Source organism: Zeugodacus cucurbitae, chromosome 6, assembly GCF_028554725.1.
Source record: "Zeugodacus cucurbitae isolate PBARC_wt_2022May chromosome 6, idZeuCucr1.2, whole genome shotgun sequence".
Lineage (NCBI taxonomy): Eukaryota > Metazoa > Arthropoda > Insecta > Diptera > Tephritidae > Zeugodacus > Zeugodacus cucurbitae.
Genome location: NC_071671.1, coordinates 40,392,263 through 40,412,392, shown reverse-complemented (window position 1 = coordinate 40,412,392; position 20,130 = coordinate 40,392,263). Strand labels below are relative to the sequence as shown.

The window sequence follows — 20,130 nt, the reverse complement described above, 5'->3', positions numbered from 1 at the left end:
CCTCTTTCTTTTTACGTCTGCAAATGCGTCTCGCTTCCCTCTTTAGTTCCCAGTTAAGTATTAGTTTATTATATACTACAAAATCTCTACAATATTATTTATGTTAGAATTTCAAGTCGATTCGAAGAATAGTTTTGAAGAATTTTAGACGAAATACCTTTTACAAGAACTTTGAAGACAGAGCGTTTTCAACTGCCACTAAACTTTTAGCCATTTTTGGTAAAAGCCTGTCAAAAATCCAAATTGTACTTTTTTCAATCGTTCAAGTTCTGGTTAAAATTCTTAACTAAACATGTATATTTTATTTTCACTTCAGATAATCTGCTAGGAGTTATGCTGTTACCACGGACTGACTGAATGACTGTGAATGACTTCACAATGGCAGAGCTTTTAAAATTTTTCTATAAAAACTTCTTTAATTTATGATAACATGTGTATCTTTAAGAAAATAAAAAGTTTAAAATTTTCTTTAAAAAAATATTCAAAATAGGCCAAACAAAACCCACGTAACCCCTCAAGGAACCATGTGACATGTGACTGGTAGGAACCATGTGACGTGACTCTTTAAATCCTGTATTAATTACCAATCAATTCATTATTGGTATGAGAAAGGAGTTTGCATCGTAATTTTTCACTCGACTATGCCACTGGTGCATTTTTCCTCCATATGTTGCAACAAAACTAAACCTCAGCGTTTACCTTTACACAAAAAAAGCGTGTGTACAACTGTAGGGAGTACAAACAATCATGCATGTATAGGTCTATATACAACTATGTTTGCATTTATTTTTACATTCGCCTTTTGCCATATTTTGGTCATTTAAATGCCACACAATATGTCCGCCGGCCACTTTGCATATCAACTTTAAATATTTACACGCCTTGAAAATTTTCAAACAACGAAAACAACGTTATCAATAGTATATGGGCAGCAATATAAAACAAAATACAAAAACAATTAAAATCGGAGAGCCAAAAACAAAACTGTTAACCAACCACACAACCATGAAATAATTACAAAAATTTCTTGTTTTTGTTTTTTTTTTGTTTCTTTCTACGAGAAACCTGTATGCCAACATACATAGAAACATGTGAGTGCACTCATTGCTGGTTCTCACTCAATCACCTATTCACTCACTCACTCAGTCACTCAGTTACTCGGTTATTAGGCGGCTCGATCATTGGTTAATATTTGTCGCATTTCGCATTTCGGTGCATTTTGTATATAAATATGTTAATATGTGTAAGGAGAAGTGTGAATATTTGTTTGTGTGTGCGCTTGCTCGCCCATATTTTACAATAATATCTGAGAGTGCATTTTGTATGGAAATGCAGGAATTCACCTTCGGGCCGAATTGATAATCATATTTTGTTCAAGTCACGAAGGTTTACACAGTTTTGTATTGCTTTGACGTTTTCCAGACACTCAGGCAATGTTTATGTTACTGTTATTGTTATTGTTATTTTTGTTGTAATTTTGTCATACACCTCTACTTTACCGTTGTTGCTACATGCAAGCAACGCATTCGTAGCCATTAACCACTCGGACAACCTTCGCTTTGGCTGCGCTGCAATGGCGCATTTTTATTGCTGTTGTTGTTATAGCCTGTTATTGTTATTGTTGCAATTTGTTTGGGGTCAGAAATATTTAAACACATCTCAAAAACCTGTCAATGCGTGACATTTCACATTTACCTCATAAACTAAGTGTAACGTTGCCCCTTGTGTTTGGTTTTGTTGCTTTTGTTTTGCATTCACCACTCCTGCTGCTGGCATTCACCGACACATGTGTAATGTGGTTTCCCTCACATTTGTATGTGTGAATTAATTTTTAATGTATGAAAATGCCCGAAGCTTAATTTTTCGAAAACTGACAGTTTGATACTTTCTGATGTTGCACACACTTCCACTCGCACGCCGCGCCCCTCTACTCTATAAGTAACCTAGCGACATGCGAAAAGGATGAGAATTAAAAATATACAGAATATTGCTCGGGGCTATTGGGACCTGTTCCTCGCAGTCAACAATGGCAGTTAGTCTTTAGCGTTATTTACAATTATTGTTGTTTCTTCGCTTGCTTTCCACCGCTGTAATGTGATTTCTTGAAAAGGACCTCAGCGCAAAACGGTGTGTTCGTATGTATAGACGAGTATATGACTGCACTAACAACACCAACAGTACTTGGTAACGCCGCAGTCCAAAAAACAATAACAAAACAACAACATAAATTAAGTCAACTCTGAAATGTCTCGCGGCCAGCATTCTACTTGAGCATATAATTCTTCAGTTGAATCGGTGGATCCTCGTGTTAGTGCCCATAAGCACATTATCTCAAATATATACAACATTCCCTGTGTCACTGCAGCGATTGGTTGTCAAATGGCGCAGACATCTTTGCCATTGCGTGCAAAGCGCAATCGTTGTAATCATCACCGTTTTGGTTCCCGCTCTACCGCTAACTGCCCACCCTCTTTCACTGTCTTGCTTTTAAAACCACTTTTACCACGATTAATGAGTACAACTTTGGAGAACGAATTTAATTTGCCTTGAATTAAAAACGGTAATTTGTGCTTTATAACGGTAATAATAACAGTAACGGTATGTTGGGGTAGTTATTAATAAATTGTGATCGGGACAAATTCATAAACGGTCCAAATCGGCAGATACTCGAATGTTAGCGAACATCTTGATAACACGGAACCTTGATCCTAGACACATGCTTCCATCTGCATCTCCCTTAAATTCTTACTACAAAAGCTAAGTTATAATCTAAATACAATTAGTAACAAGTAAGGACAGGCTAAGTTCGGGTGCGATCGAACATTTTATACTCTCGCAATTTATTGATATAGTATATATATTAAGATATCACACAATTGGACCCATATATTCGGCATAAAGTCCAATAGAATAACGAGAATCATCATCAATTACGATGTCTGAGAAATCTACCGATATGTTCAGTGACAAATTACCCTAAGGCACTGAATTCTTCAAATTCGATATCCGGGCATCGAAAAGTAATAGTCCGATTTCAACATTTTTTTCATAAGTTATGATCTGATACTGATCACATACAGTAGTTGTGTAAAGCTTTATTACACTATCTTCATTGGTTCGTTATGTATATATTATAAAGGGAAGGAATGAGATGGAGTTCAAAATTGAAATTGGAAAGTTGTCGTTGTTGTGAACCGATTTCATCCATATCCCGCCCGTGCCATTAGGATGAATCGGAATCGGCCGAGTAGTTCCTGAGATATGGGGTTTGACCCATAAGTGGACGACGCCACGCCCTTGTTTAGTTTGTGTAGCCCCGGCCCCTTCCCCCAAAAAATACATCCAAATATGCCACTCCTAGTGCGATCCTTTGTATCAAATTTTACTTTTATAACTTTATTTATAGCTTAGTTATGACACTTAATGTGTTTTCGGCTTTCGCCTTTTTGTAGGCGTGGCAATGGACCGATTTCGCCTATCTTCGAAAGTAACTCTCTCACGGTCCCAGGGAATATTTGTACCAAGTTTCGTCTAGATATCTTAATTTTTACTCAAGTTACAGCTTGGGTAGACGGACAAACGGACAGACTCGTCTCGTCACCCTGATCACTTTGGTATATATGACTCTATATCTAACTCTTTCAGTTTTAGGTGTTACAAACAACCGTTATTTGAACAAAACTATTATTCTCTCTTAGAAACTTTGTTGCGAGAGTATAAAAAATATATATATACTTTATATCCGGAGTTCAACCTATTTCATTAGATAATATATATATATTTCGAATTTATGTAGATTTTGTAGGGTCTCAGACATATTAGTCACAAGTAAGCATCTAAAGAGTAGCTTTGCTGACTCACCTAAATGAACTCTTGAACCGATCATTACTGCATATTGGCAGCCTTGATCTAAAATGTTTGTGGTTTCCTAGATTGTAAACAATCAATGTCAAAAACTTTGTACGTCTCAGTGAAGCATAAATGTCCTCTGTCAAATCCGAATCAATAAGAATCAGATGAGCCCAGTGTTGCAGTGATGGCGAGAATAGGTAAACATATGTATACCATCTTCCTTTATAATTACACTTCCTTTAGGATAAAACCCATTATTACGTGAAGTTATTCGAGGGGGATATCGAAAATCACGTGAAGTTATTCGAGGATACTTGGGAAGTATAAGACCTTGAAATATCCGATTGTCTACGCACTGTCAGAACTAACTAAGAAAGCGATCAAAGCCGTGAACCATCGAATCGAGCGAAAAGATATAACCTTGTCGCGGGAGGTACACATTTTCCAAAAATCCAAATCTCGTATTTTCAACGAAGATTTAGGACTTAGGGAATAAAAGAGGGAATACCTGTTCACGGCTGCATTGACAGCGAAAAAAAATCGAAATATCACCGACAAATTCTATTTAGTGACGAGAAAATCTTCACCGTAGCTTCCCATCATCAGTAGTAAAATAGAGTGCCTATATATTTTTTCTTTGCTTGTTATGTTTATGTTTTAAAGAAATTTGAATTTGAGTAATGAACAAATTTGAATTAAAAAAATATGAAAGGCAGTCAAAAAGTTTGACAAAATAATCATCAGAGGCTCCAAATTAAGTACATCCAAGGGACCATTAAGTTCGAAGGTGGAAATGTTTTAGTTTGGGGTTGCTGTAGCTACAGTTGTTTATCAAATCTGGCAAATGAATCGAAGGCAAATGACCGAAGAGTCCTACGGAGTGGTGCTGAGTAAAAATTTGGAGCCCTCAACACAAAAAATGGACTTAGTATCTTTATATACCAGCAGTACAATGAGCCCAAACATACAAGTCGGGTTAAGAAAGAATGTTTCGATCAAAACTCGAAAGAGCTAATACTATGACCTGCCCAAACCTCTGACTTTAATCCTATTAATAATTTATAGCAATATTTGGATGATAAGCTCGACCGATATTCTTGTCGTCGCAATAATAGAGACATTTTAGATAGATTGAAGGATTCTTGGGGAAGCATACCACAATCACTTTTTATCTATGGAGGAATAATCAAAGAAATATTGTTTGAATACGTCTAACCTTTATATCATATTTTCGGATGGGCCAGACCATTATTTTGGTACCTGCGAGTTTTAACGCCAAATATGAATGCAAATAAATTTGAAAAAAATATATTTGGCAATCTTAAATGATTTACAGAACGACAATGTCCAAATTCAGCTTGTCCGGTCTGTAAAAACATGATTACAAAGCCAAAATGTATATCTTCTTGAGTGGCCGCCATACTACTACTATACCTAAATATTATAGATGGTATGATAGTCCACAAAAAGGAACTAATCGACGACATAAGACTTGTTTGGTCAACCATTACACTAGATTTTATTAAAAACTATAGGGTTCTCTACCCAGGTGACACCACCCATTTTGTAGCTCTAACACAAATGCATCTGATTGGCGTTGCAACCGTTTAGCCGGTTATAGCCGAATCGACGATAGTGCGCCATCTCTCTCTCTCTCCTTCGCAGTTCGGCGCCAGTTGGAGATCCCAAGTGTAACCAGGTCGCTCTCCACCTGGTTCCTCCAACGGAGTGGAGGCCTTCCCCTTCATCGGCTTCCTCCGGCGGGTACTGCATCGAACACTTTCAGGGCTGGAGTGTTTTCGTCCATTCGGACAACATGACCTAGCCAGCGTAGCCGCTGTCTTTTTATTCGCTGAACTATGTCAATGTCGTCGTATAACTCGTACAGCTCATCGTTCCATCGTCTGCGGTATTCGCCGTTGCCAATGTTCTTAGGACCATAAATCTTGCGCAAAATTTTCCTCTCGAAAACTCCTAGTGTCGTCTCATCTGATGTTGACATCGTCCAAGCTTCTGCACCGTAAAGCAGGACGGGAATGATAAGCGACTTGTAGAGCTTGATTTTGGTTCGTCGAGAGAGGACTTTACTGTTCAATTGCCTACTCAGTCCAAAGTAGCACCTGTTGGCAAGAGTTATTCTGCGCTGGATTTCGAGGCTGACATTGTTCGTGTTGTTGATGCTGGTTCTCAGGTATACGAAATTATCTACGACCTCGAAGTTATGACTGTCAACAGTGACGTGGGAGCCAAGACGCGAATGCGCCGACTGTTTGCTTGATGACAGGAGATATTTCGTCTTGTCCTCATTCACCTCCAGACCCATTCGCTTCGCCTCCTTGCTTCCGATGATATCAATATAATCGGCGTACGCCAGGAGCTGTACACTCTTGTAGAAGATTGTACCTTCTCGGTTTAGCTCTGCAGCTCTTATAATTTTTTCCAGCATCAGGTTAAAGAAGTCGCACGATAGTGAGTCACCTTGTCTGAAACCTCGTTTGGTATCGAACGGCTCGGAGAGGTCCTTCCCAATCATGCCGGAGCTTTTGGTGTCGCTCAACGTCAACTTACACAGCCGTATTAGTTTTGCGGGGATACCAAATTCAGACATCGCGGCGTAAAGGCAGCTCCTTTTCGTGCTGTCGAAAGCAGCTTTAAAATCGACAAAAAGGTGGTGTGTCTTTTTTCACGGGTCTTCTCCAAAATTTGGCGCATGGTGAATATCTGGTCAGTTGTCGATTTTCCAGGTCTAAAGCCACACTGATAAGGTCCAATCAGTTTGTTGACGGTGGGCTTTAGTCTTTCACACAGTACGCTCGATAGAACCTTGTATGCGATATTTAGGAGGCTGATCCCACGGTAATTGACGCAGATTGTGGGATCTCCCTTTTTATGGATTGGGCAGAGCACACTGAGATTCCAATCGTCAGGCATGCTTTCTTCCGACCATATTCTGCAAAGAAGCTGATGCATGCACCTTATCAGTTCTTCGCCGCCGTATTTGAATAGTTCTGCCGGTAATCTATCGGCCCCCGCTGCTTTGTTGTTCTTCAAGTGGGTAATTGTTATTCGAATTTCTTCATGGTCGGGTAATGGAACATCTGCTCCATCGTCATCGATTGGGGGATCGGGCTCGCCACCTCCTGGTGTTGTACTCTCACTGCCATTCAGCAGGTCGGAGAAGTGTTCCCTTCATAATCCCAGTATGCCCTGGACATCGGTTACCAGATTACCACCTTGGTCTCTACATGAGGATGCTCCGGTCTTGAAACCTTCGTTAAGTCGCTTAATTTTTTCATAAAACTTTCGAGCATTCCCTCTGTCTGCCAGCTTCTCAAGCTCTTCGTACTCACGCATTTCGGCCTCTTTCTTTTTTTGTCTGCAGATGCGTCTCGCTTCCCTCTTCAGCTCTCGGTATCTATCCCATCCCGCACGTGTTGTGGTCGTTTGCAACGTTGCGAGGTAGGCAGTCTGTTTTCTCTCCGCTGCGAGCACGCCCGTGCCGTCTCCTCCCGTGGGAGGATGGGATCATGTGTAGAAGTTCACGCAAGTGAGGAGAGTTTGATTGTCATTCACTTGGGAGTGGCCAGAAACGATTCTTCTCCACATGGTTCAAGCAGCTCACGACTTCCGGTTTTAGACCAAGTATCCTCTGGGTAGCCAACAGACATCCGTTTGAAGGCGAGCTAAAGTGAGAAGGCGAAGCCCGCTTATGCGGTTGTGCGTAGGGTTTGGGACCCACCACATAAAAACACCCCCCAATGAAAACTCTACGAAAGCCTCGGATGAGACACCCCCCTTTTGATGACGACCCCTGCAAACGTTTTAAGGATAATGATATAAGGGCATGCACCTGGAATGTCCGGACTCTTAATTGGGAAGGTGCCTCTGCCCAGCTGGTTGATGTCCTCATACGACTCAAGGCTGACATCACCGCCATCCAAGAAGTGCGATGGACGGGACAGGACGGAAGAAGGTGGGTCCTTGTGACATCTACTTCAGCGGCCATATAAAGGAGCGCAAATTCGTCGAGTCCTGGCATTCACTACGGTGGATGAACGTCTAGCCAGAATCCGCATCAAAGCGAGGTTCTTCAACATATCGCTGATTTGCCCCCACGCCCCAACGGAAGAGAAGGACGATGTGACCAATGATGCTTTCTATGAGCGCCTAGAACGCACCTATGAGCGCTGCCCCCGCCACGATGTCAAAATCGTGCTTGGCGATTTTAACGCCAGGGTGGGTAAAGAAGGTGTCTTTGGCACAACAGTCGGAAAATTCAGCCTCCATGACGAAACATCGCCAAACGGCCTGAGGCTGATCGACTTCACTGGGGCCCGAAATATGGTCGTCTGTAGTACCAGATTCCAAAAACACAAATACTATGCATAATATTTGGTGTCAACCATGTATGCAGTGTATCAAGTAAAAATAGTTTCATTAACTTTATCAGTCAGCTTAAATTCGTATAATGGCTTATGGTAATCGAAATTTAATAGTAATTAGAGTATTAGTTCGTGGTATTATTTCTGGATTAGGTTATATATACTTCCATAACTTTCCAAAACGTAATTTCTATGATACCCAAACAGCGGCTGATGCTGTCGTGTGGTAGTTCTTCTCTTCTACATTGGAAAGGCATCTCTCTTACATTCCTCTGTATTTCGTGTTTCTTGCGCATCAGTGTCCATATGTAATATGCGGGCTGTGGATATTATAATTTTTAATTTGCATGCGCTGATACCTCCCCTTTGTCCCTCTGCTTTCGGACTCCATTGATGGCTCTTGCGTTATTTTGTTTATTTGTGGCTACCTAACAGCTCCACCTCTGTCTTTCACTTATTTAACTACTTCACTGGATGCGAGCCTTGCTGAGTTTTTGTTACTTTGGCCTAATCGCTGGCGGCATTTTAACTTTGGTAACACCGGTTCGCCTCGCAGCCATTCAAAGCGACTTTAACATAATGCTTTAGCACAAAATTATTGCCTGTATTGCTGTGTCTGTGTTTTCTGCCGGCCGCCGCCACATCTCCGCTCCATTTGCCAGCTGTTGCCATCGTTGCCGCCGGCAATGCTGCAGCTGCTGCTTCTGCTGCCGCTGTCGCTGTCGCTGCTTCTGCCGTAAATTGTGCTTTGGCTGGTTTTTTGTGTCATCGCTGCCGCCGTCATCATTGTATTTATTTCTGCTGATTTTATATTTGATTTGAAATTAACGCCTTTAGCTAATTTGTAGAATTTACCTGTTTCAGCTTAAATGCACGCACACACTGCGTTTTCTCATTGTCGAATTGAAATTCGTTCGAGGCTGTATTGTCATTTCAAACTTTAATAAATACACTCACGCAAATATGTTCACTTGTGCATGAGCATAAATAAGTCTACACATGTGCATGTGGTTGTTCGAATATATACATATACATATAAATATATATGTATTAGCACATTACCACAAACATGAATTCGTGACTATTTTAGATGTTCATGTACAAATCATGTGGCACCTAGTGGCAAATACATACAAATGTATCTGTATATATTTCGCTCCAAAAGTAATATTGTACTGAATTGTTCTCGAGGCGCTGAGATTTGTTTTCACATTAGTTGCAACAAGTACATATTGTTAAAGCAGCGAATTATAGTGAAATATCAGATTTAATTTCGGTCCATTGAAAGCCATATCCCAGAAATAATTATAATTTTGAAAGCAGCTGTGACGACAACTCAATGTTAATTAAATGATTAAGGAAACTTAATATATATCCTTAAACCTATAAAATGGATCTTATGTTATCTAACAAAAAATTCCGATTGTAATATTTTATGGAATCAATTTGTACTGAAGAAAAAGACTTGATTAAGATATCTTGGTTAATATAAAAAAAATATCTAATTTCGCTGAAGTGTAAAATCGCTCGGGTCTGTCAGCTTAGCTCGTAATCATTTCCTCGAAACTACATCTTTCAAATCGGCCGACGATGGTATTGAGAGACCAGCGGACCTTTCTATTTAAAATTTTATTGCAGCTCGATAAAACATTATTTATTAAACTGCATATGGTTTTTTTGTCATTATTGCAATTTTTAAATAAAAACTAAATAAAATTTATTGTTCATTTTTTCAGTAAAAAAATAACCTACTACACTCAAATGTATGCCTAATAAAGACCGAAAGCGACAAATACGATATATATTTGAAGACTGCTAGAATAAAGGCAGCTCAGAAAAAAATTAATCGCAATCCAACCTAATTTTTCCTGTTCTCTTTATATCATATAACAGACGTGAGGTATTCAATGAGACAATGCTTTTTCCGGAGATGGTCTTTTTGTTTGCTGTTTCTTGATTTATACTCAGTTGGATTTGTCATTTCATAATGAACCGACTTAATCCTTCTGGAAACGTTTATTGCTGACATACGGCCCCAATTACTTCAAAAAGTGGTTGGTGTCAATAATGAGTGTTATCTTTGCGTAAAACAGAAATTGTACCAAATTCTGTTGAGAAAATAAATACCATAAAATTTGGACTGAATAGGCAATTGAAAAGTAAAGTCCCCTCTCGACGAACCAAAACCAAACTCTACAAGTCCTGTCCTGTTTTATGGTGCAGAAACGTGGACGAGACGGTTTTGAGCAAGATTTATGGTCCTCTAAACATTGACGAATACCGCAGACATACATACATATCTTACGCTCCTTCTACTTCCAATACTGCGTTCATCGAAAAGATTTAATTGGTTTAATAAATTGGACACAGTCGATACATACATCTTTGAAAAATGATAAAGCGTTTATCAATATGGACACTTTGGTTCAGACTTATATTAGATATTCGTGCGATTTATAAGAACTAATTAGGGAATATGTTGCCAATTTTCGCTTAAACACATAGAGTAATTCATTTGACACCGAAAATGTATGGTATGACCTAAGTCTTTATACTTAATAGAACGAGTACCCCGATATTCGTTCTTTAAGTCAACGAGAACTTCAATTTTACTTTCTCAAATATCTAGAGAGTTAACTTTAAGAAACTCAATGTATATATCGCTCTTCTCACAAGGTAGGCTAGTTCCGTAATTGGGCACATTCGGAACATACTGATGTCGGATATTAAGTACACTTCCCAATAAAGTAAGACATCTTGACACTAAATTTTTGTCATAATATTTAGCGTTCAGTTCCTCTTAGCGTAACCTTATCTTGCTTGTTTTATTGAAGTATCTCTTAAGTTTTACCTGTGACATATAATATGAATCTAAAATAACCTAAAGTTTAAAAAAACTATTAAAATACATATCTTAATAATTAGCACATTATGTTCGATAAAGTGTCATTGTTAGGGTCAAAAGAGGCTTTGTGTACTGATTTTAGCAAAAGGTGTAACAATGTAAACATTCGTCCATTTCCGTACACTTATACGTATGTGTGTTTGTATGTATTGTATATGTGTGAACCAGATAATAGTTTTACAGCACGTGACTTGCTTCGCTTGACACACAAGGGTGCAACAAGTTGCCGCTTTTGCTACTTCTGTATGTATGAGCTGACATTCTTTTGTTTCATGTGCAAATATGGAGAGCTTGACGCACTTTTTTTCAATCTAAACTTCGGCAGCGCATTCTAATGGATATTAAATATGCTTAGGGCTGCAAACACAAATTTAGTTTTTTTTTTCTGAAACAACTCAAAGCCGTGTTGCTAATATTTCAGCAGCAACATGGGGTTATTCCACCATTAATAATGTTCCATGGAATAAAATATTTTAACAACTTACACTGTTCTGCCAAGTCACAATTCTCTAAAGCACTACACTCGTTCACTAAAAGTAATGTTTAATAAAATGTTTTTTCGCTTTCTCACACAATTTGAGCCACTTTTATACGCTCACCACAATCCAAAGCAAACGGTATGAAAATCAGGCAACGACTGACAACAAAGCGCACAAATAAACAACAACCACCACAACCAATCCATGCAACCGATTCGCCCAACAGGTTGCAAGCGAACATCGACCACCACAGCAGAGAGCGTGTCTAAGCACAGGAAATGCGGCGCTGTTGCTAGAGGTCCGGTTGCTGGTGGTGGTGGTGGCGAGGTAGCGTATGGCGCGTCAGTAACCGCTTCCGGCGTTTAGTTGGTTCAAACAGGTTCACGCCGGCATTTGCATATAGCAGCTGGAACGCCTTTGGTTGTGTGTGTGTGCGCGTGTGTTTTGCCTTTGCGTGCGCTTGGGATGTTAGAAAAGAGTCCTCGCTCCGGGCGTTCTGCATTGCCTCGGGTTATGCGTTGAATGGAATTTTAATACAAATACATTTAGCTACAAACCCATACATACACACATACAAATATATTTATATAGAAGTCTATATACAATATAAACACTAAGTGGGAAGTATGCGTGAGCCACGGGGATGAGGGCAGAAGGTCTTGCGGGCTGACTGTAGGCGAAAAATGTTGCTTTGAAACTTGTTTCATTAAAATGTAGATTTTGGTGAAAAGATTTCGCAAACGACATACAAATGTATGTATGTATGAACATCACTATTTTGACAAGTAGTATACTTATGAGAACACAATTAATAAATATCTATATGTTAAGCTAATGAAGTTATGAAACTTAGAACTATAAGAGGTGAAAGAAAACGACAGAATACATTCTCCAAATATTTGTTTAAGGAATGCTGCCAATGTTGATTGGCCATATATGGATTAAAAATGTGACTCCGTTCCGAGTACTTTAACCAGGCTGTCTTCAGAACGATCTTTTGATCAGCCTTTAAGCATAAATAGAACAACAATAATTAATTTTAATTTTAATTTTAATTTTAATTTTAATTTTAATTTTAATTTTAATTTTAATTTTAATTTTAATTTTAATTTTAATTTTAATTTTAATTTTAATTTTAATTTTAATTTTAATTTTAATTTTAATTTTAATTTTAATTTTAATTTTAATTTTAATTTTAATTTTAATTTTAATTTTAATTTTAATTTTAATTTTAATTTTAATTTTAATTTTAATTTTAATTTTAATTTTAATTTTAATTTTAATTTTAATTTTAATTTTAATTTTAATTTTAATTTTAATTTTAATTTTAATTTTAATTTTAATTTTAATTTTAATTTTAATTTTAATTTTAATTTTAATTTTAATTTTAATTTTAATTTTAATTTTAATTTTAATTTTAATTTTAATTTTAATTTTAATTTTAATTTTAATTTTAATTTTAATTTTAATTTTAATTTTAATTTTAATTTTAATTTTAGTTTTAATTTTAATTTTAATTTTAATTTTAATTTTAATTTTAATTTTAATTTTAATTTTAATTTTAATTTTAATTTTAATTTTAATTTTAATTTTGTCCTTTCTAATAAATTCTTATTACCAATTGTATACCTTAACTTCTTTAAAATTAGTTTAGACTATTTCTGAAGTCAACAATCGTGCAAGAATTTTGCATGTAAGAAAGCCAGTTGCATAGTTGGGTAAATATGTTTGTATAAATATCGGTACATTAATTCGAACGGTACGATGTTGAGCGCTTATCAAAATGACAAAATCTGAATTATCACCACTAACGGCAACAACGCAGCAATTTCGCCTGGTGCAACATCATAATTGCAGCAGCAACTTACATTCACAAACAAACAAGCACACACATACAAACATACATAGGTGGTTTAGGCAAAGACTACTGCAACAAATTGTTGCACTGCTGCAAGTGTGGCAACATTTTCGCATTCCAACTCTAATGATTACATCTAAGACGAAGCGGCAATGCTGTGAAAAACAAAAACAACAACAACAAAATGCCATAAGCATCAAAGCAGTAACTGTCGATTTGCTTGCCACATTTGCCAGAATCAACAAACAGCAGGGGATATGCACACACAAACACTCAAACATACATACAGCCACACTAATATTGGCACTTGTAAAAATTTACATAGAAAATAGAGAATCCCCATCAGCAATAAATCGGCCACAATCAGCAGCACAACACCAACGCTAGACACACACACACATAAACAACCACATAAGAGCAGCAATGTTAACAACATACTACCACAACTTCTACGGAATCATCGGTCAGTTGCATGCAGCAGATCGCCTGCGTCGCCGCACACGGCACTGGTAATACCCAACTCAACTCACCAGCCTCCCCCTCCCCGGAAGTTGAGTTAGTTGTGCGCCAGCATAAACAAACAAACAAGCAACTAAGCTGTGACACCACACCCCAACGTAACCGGCACAGCAGCTCAACGCTGCGCTGACGTAACTCGGCGTGCCTCACCACATCTTATCGCACAGCACACAGCAAACCGCAGCGGACCCAATCTCAGACGTGGCCGCAGATTTCGACTCGGCGCACCAGCGCCCCAACGCTTTAACTATGCCATCGCCGGCGTTTGGTTGCTTGGCTGCCTGCGCCAAATCCGCTCGCACCTTCCTCTCACAGAGCCGGCCATCGCCATCGCCATCCCCAGCGCTGTCGCCTCGCCTCGCCTTGTGACGCCCGCGGGCATTTCGCTCGTAATTATAATATTTCATCCCAAATGTGACCGCCGGCGCTGCACCAATGATGGATTTCAACTTTTGAAAATAATACACGGAGCCACTGCCAGCCATCAGTGCCACAGCGAACGCCAGCGCGAATGTGTTTATATATATTATATGTTGTGTATGTATGTATATGTGTGCATAAATATGTTGACAGCGTTTGGCAGTTGTTGTTGGTGGGTCCGTGTGTTTGGGTGTGAGTGTGGCATTGTTCGGCGCACAGTTCGCCGCCGCTCTGGTGGCCGCGGGCGCTATGATAGCTGACCTCAGGCAGCACAAGTGCTGATTATGAATAAAAATTTCATGTTTTGCTCTCATTCCCTTCACTCTGTAACCCTGCTTCGTTCTGCCACATTCATCGCACGCTGCGGGGCTTGCTGACTATATTCATCGCATTCTTATTTCTTCTACTTTTTCTATTCGCATTTGTTCAGTCGTTTTGTTGTGATTACTTTATTGTATATTTTTTCGTGCATATAAGGTGCATGCATCAGCTTCTTTGTAGAATATGGTCGGAAGAAAGCATGCCTGACGATTGGAATCTTAGTGTGCTCTGCCCAATCCATAAGAAGGGAGACCCCACAATCTGCGCCAACTACCGTGGTATAAGTCTCCTCAATATCGCATATAAGGTTTTGTCGAGCGTATTGTGTGAAAGACTAAAGCCCACCGTCAACGAACTGATTGGACCTTATCAGTGTGGCTTTAGACCTGGAAAATCCACAATGGACCAGATATTCACCATGCGCCAAATCTTGGAAAAGACCCGAGAGAGAAGAATCGATACTCACCATCTTTTTATCGATTTTAAAGCTGCCTTCGATAGCACGAAAAGGAGCTGCCTTTATGCCGCGATGTCTGAATTTGGTATCCCTGCAAAACTAATACGGCTATGTAAGCTGACGTTGAGCAACACCAAAAGCTCCGTCAGGATCGGGAAGGACCTCTCCGAGCCGTTCGATACCAAACGAGGCTTCAGACAGGGTGACTCACTATCGTGCGACTTCTTCAATCTATTGCTGGAAAAAATAATACGAGCTGCAGAACTAAATAGAGAGGGTACAATCTTCTACAAGAGTGTACAGCTCCTGGCGTATGCCGATGATATTGATATCATCGGAAGCAACAACCGCGCCGTTTGTTCTGCGTTTTCCAGACTAGATAAAGAAGCGAAGCGTATGGGTCTGGTGGTGAATGAGGACAAGACGAAATATCTCCTGTCATCAAACAAACAGTCGGCGCACTCGCGTCTTGGCTCCCACGTCACTGTTGACAGTCATAACTTTGAAGTTGTAGATAATTTCGTTTATCTGGGAACCAGCATTAACAACACCAACAATGTCAGCCTTGAAATCCAACGCAGAATCACTCTTGCCAACAGGTGCTACTTTGGACTGAGTAGGCAATTGAAAAGTAAAGTCCTCTCTCGACGAACCAAAATCAAACTCTATAAGTCGCTCATTATTCCCGTCCTGATGTATGGCGCTGAAGCGTGGACGATGACAACATCCGATGAGACGACTCTTGGGGTTTTCGAGAGAAAGGTTTTGCGCAAGATTTTTGGTCTTCTAAACATTGGCAACGGCGAATACCGCAGGCGATGGAACGATGAGCTGTACGATTTATACGACGACATTGACATAGTTCAGCGAATAAAAAGACAGCGGCTACGCTGGCTAGGTCATGTTGTACGGATGGAAGACAACACTCCAGCTCTGAAAGTATTCGATGCAGTACCCGCTGGAGGAAGCCGCGGAAGAGGACGACCTCCACTCCGGTGGAAAGACCAAGTGCAAAGTGACCTGGCTTCACTTGGTGTTTCCAATTGGCGCCAAAAAGCAAAAAGGAGGAATGAGTGGCGCGCTCTGGTGGATTCGGCTATAATCGCTTAAAGCGGTTCCTACGCCAAATATATATATATATATATATATTTTTTCGTGCTATACGTATGCATGTATGTCTGTGGTTGAATACAGTTATGGTCCTATAATTCATTTCGCGCAAATTTAAGCAGTGCAATCAGTGTTAACACCGCATCGAACAGTTTAACAAAAGAACAAGTAATGGAGAAGCAAATTAGGCCAAAGTCAGATATTTTCGAAAACTCCTAGTGTCGTCTCATCTGATGTTGACATCGTCCAAGCTTCTGCACCATAAAGCAGGACGGGAATGATAAGCGACTTGTAGAGTTTCATTTTGGTTCGTCGAGAGAGGACTTTACTGTTCAATTGCCTACTCAGCCCAAAGTAGCACCTGTTGGCAAGAGTGATTCTGCGCTCGATTTCGAGGCTGACATTGTTGGTGTTGTTGATACTGGTTCCCAGGTATACGAAATTATCTACAACTTCAAAGTTATGACTGTCAACAGTGACGTGGGAGCCAAGCGAGTGCGCTGACTGTTTGCTTGATGACAGGAGATATTTCGTCTAGTCCTCATTCACCTCCAGACCCATTCGCTTCGCCTCCTTATCCATGCGGGAAAAAGCAGAACCAACGGCGCGGTTATTGCTTCCGATGATAGTGGTGGTGTGTGTCGATCCTCTTTTCACGGGTCTTCTCCAAGATTTGGCGCATGGTGAATATCTGGTCCATGTTGGACTTTCCAGGTCTAAAGCCACACTGATAAGGTCCAATCAGTTTGTTGACGGTGGGCTTAAGTCTTTCACACAGTGCGCTCGATAGAACCTTATAGGCGATATTTAGGAGGCTTATCCCACGGTATCCCCTGGGGGATGGGGTCATATGTAGAAGTTCACGTAAGTGAGGAAAGTTTCTGATTGCCATTCACTTGGGAGTGGCCAGGAACGATTCTTTTGCATATGACTCAAACAGCTCACGACTTCCGGTTTTAGACCAAGTATCCTCTGGGTAGCTAACAGACATCCGTTAGGAGGCGAGCTAAAGTGAGAAGGCGAAGTCCGCTTCTGCGGTTGTGCGTAGGGCTTGGGGCCCACCACATAAAAAAAATCTCCCCAATGAAAACAACCACCGAGCCTCGAATGAGAAACCCCCCTTTTGATGACGACCCCTGCAAACGTACTAAGGATCATGATTTGAGGGCATGCACCTGAAATGTCCGGACTCTTAATTGGGAAGGTGCCTCTGCCCAGCTGGTTGATGTCCTCATACAAATGAGGATGGACGGGACAAGGACGGAAGAAGGTGGGTCCTTGTGACATCTACTACAGCGGCCATATAAAGGAGCGCAAATTCGGTGTTGGATTTGTGGTGGGAGAGAGACTACGTCGCCGAGTCCTGGCATTCACCCCGGTGGATGAACGTCTTGCCACAATCCGCATCAAAGCGAGGTTCTTCAACATATCTCTTATTTGCGCCCACGCCCCAACGGAAGAGAAGCCTGAAACGCACCTATGAGCGCTGCCCCCGCCACGATGTCAAAATCGTGCTTGGCGATTTTAACGCCAGGGTGGGTAAAGAAGGTGTCTTTGGCACAACAGTCGGAAAATTCAGCCTCCATGACGAAACATCGCCAAACGGCCTGAGGCTGATCGACTTCGCTGAGGCCCGAAATATGGTTGTCTGTAGTACCAGATTCCAGCATAAAAAAAATCATCAAGCAACGTGGCTGTCCTCTGATCGAAACACGCGCAATCAAATCGATCACGTTGTGATAGACGGAAGACATGTCTCCAGTGCTTTAGACGTGCGTACGCTCCGAGGACCAAACATTGACTCGGACCATTATCTAGTAGCAGCAAAGATACGCACTCGCCTCTGTGCAGCAAAGAACGCCCGTCAACAAACACAAGGAAGGTTCGACGTCGAAAAGCTGCAATCACAACCGACAGCCGAACGATTTTCTACTCGACTTGCACTCCTGCTCTCTGAGAGCACTCATCAGCATCTCGATATAAGGGAGCTGTGGAACGGCATCTCAAACTCATTGCATACCGCTGCAGCCGAAACAATTGGTCTCCGGCAACGCCAAAAAACCAGTTGGTACGATGAGAATTGTCGTTCCGCAATGGAGAGAAAACAGACTGCCTACCTCGCAACGTTGCGATCGACCACAACACGTTCGGGGTGGGATAGATATCGAGAACTGAAGAGGGAAGCGAGATGCATTTGCAGACATAAAAAGAAAGAGGCCGAAATGCGTGAGTATGAAAAGCGTGAAAAGCTGGCCGACATGGGTAATGCTCGAAAATTTTATGAAAAGATGAGGCGATTTACAGAAGGTTTCAAGACCGGAGCATTATCATGTAGGGACCGAGGAGGTAATCTGGTAACGGATGTCCAGAGCACACTGGGATTATGGAGGGAACACTTTTCCGACCTGCTCAATGGCAGTGAAAGTACAACACCAGGAGATGGCGAACCCGATTCTCCAATCGATGACGATGGAATAGATGTTCCATTACCCGACCATGAAGAAATTCGAATAGCAATTACCCGCTTGAAGAACAACAAAGCGGCGGGGGCCGATGGATTACCGGCCGAGCTATTCAAATACGGCGGCAAAGAACTGATAATGTGCATGCATCAGCTTCTTTGTAGAATATGGTCGGAAGAAAGCATGCCTGACGATTGGAATCTTAGTGTGCTCTGCCATATCCATAAGAAGGGAGACCCCACAATCTGCGCCAACTACCGTGGTATAAGTCTCCTCAATATCGCATATAAGGTTTTGTCGAGCGTATTGTGTGAAAGACTAAAGCCCACCGTCAACGAACTGATTGGACCTTATCAGTGTGGCTTTAGACCTGGAAAATCGACAACTGGCCAGATATTCACAATGCGCCAAATCTTGGAAAAGACCCGAGAGAGAAGAATCGATATTCACCATCTTTTTATCGATTTTAAAGCTGCCTTCGATAGCACGAAAAGGAGCTGCCTTTATGCCGCGATGTCTGAATTTGGTATCCCTGAAAACTAATACGGCTATGTAAGCTGACGTTGAGCAACACCAAAAGCTCCGTCAGGATCGGGAAGGACCTCTCCGAGCCGTTCGATACCAAACGAGGCTTCAGACAGGGTGACTCACTATCGTGCGACTTCTTCAATCTATTGCTGGAAAAAATAATACGAGCTGCAGAACTAAATAGAGAGGGTACAATCTTCTACTAGAGTGTACAGCTCCTGGCGTATGCCGATGATATTGATATCATCGGAAGCAACAACCGCGCCGTTTGTTCTGCGTTTTCCAGACAAGATAAAGAAGCGAAGCGTATGGGTCTGGTGGTAAATGAGGACAAGACGAAATATCTCCTGTCATCAAACAAACAGTCAGCGCACTCGCGTCTTGGCTCCCACGTTACTGTTGACAGTCATAACTTTGAAGTTGTAGATAATTTCGTTTATCTGGGAACCAGCATTAACAACACCAACAATGTCAGCCTTGAAATCCAACGCAGAATCACTCTTGCCAACAGGTGCCACTTTGCACTGAGTAGGCAATTGAAAAGTAAAGTCCTCTCTCGACGAACCAAAATCAAACTCTATAAGTCGCTCATTATTCCCGTCCTGATGTATGGCGCTGAAGCGTGGACGATGACAACATCCGATGAGACGACTCTTGGGGTTTTCGAGAGAAAGGTTTTGCGCAAGATTTATGGTCCTCTAAACATTGGCAACGGCGAATACCGCAGACGATGGAACGATGAGCTGTACGATTTATACGACGACATTGACATAGTTCAGCGAATAAAAAGACAGCGGCTACGCTGGCTAGGTCATGTTGTACGGATGGAAGAAAACA

At 40.7% G+C, this 20,130-nt stretch overlaps 1 protein-coding gene across 1 annotated transcript in view; it reads right to left on the bottom strand.

Moving 5' to 3' along the window:
* Nucleotides 1–11,783, bottom strand: part of LOC105218033 (BTB/POZ domain-containing protein Tiwaz) — a 75,130-nt gene extending 63,347 nt beyond the window's left edge. Inside the window, exon 1 of the mRNA XM_011193366.3 lies at nucleotides 11,625–11,783. The gene's annotated coding sequence lies outside the window, so the exon portion shown is untranslated. The remainder of the gene's footprint in view (nucleotides 1–11,624) is intronic.
* Nucleotides 11,784–20,130: the final 8,347 nt, after the last annotated feature.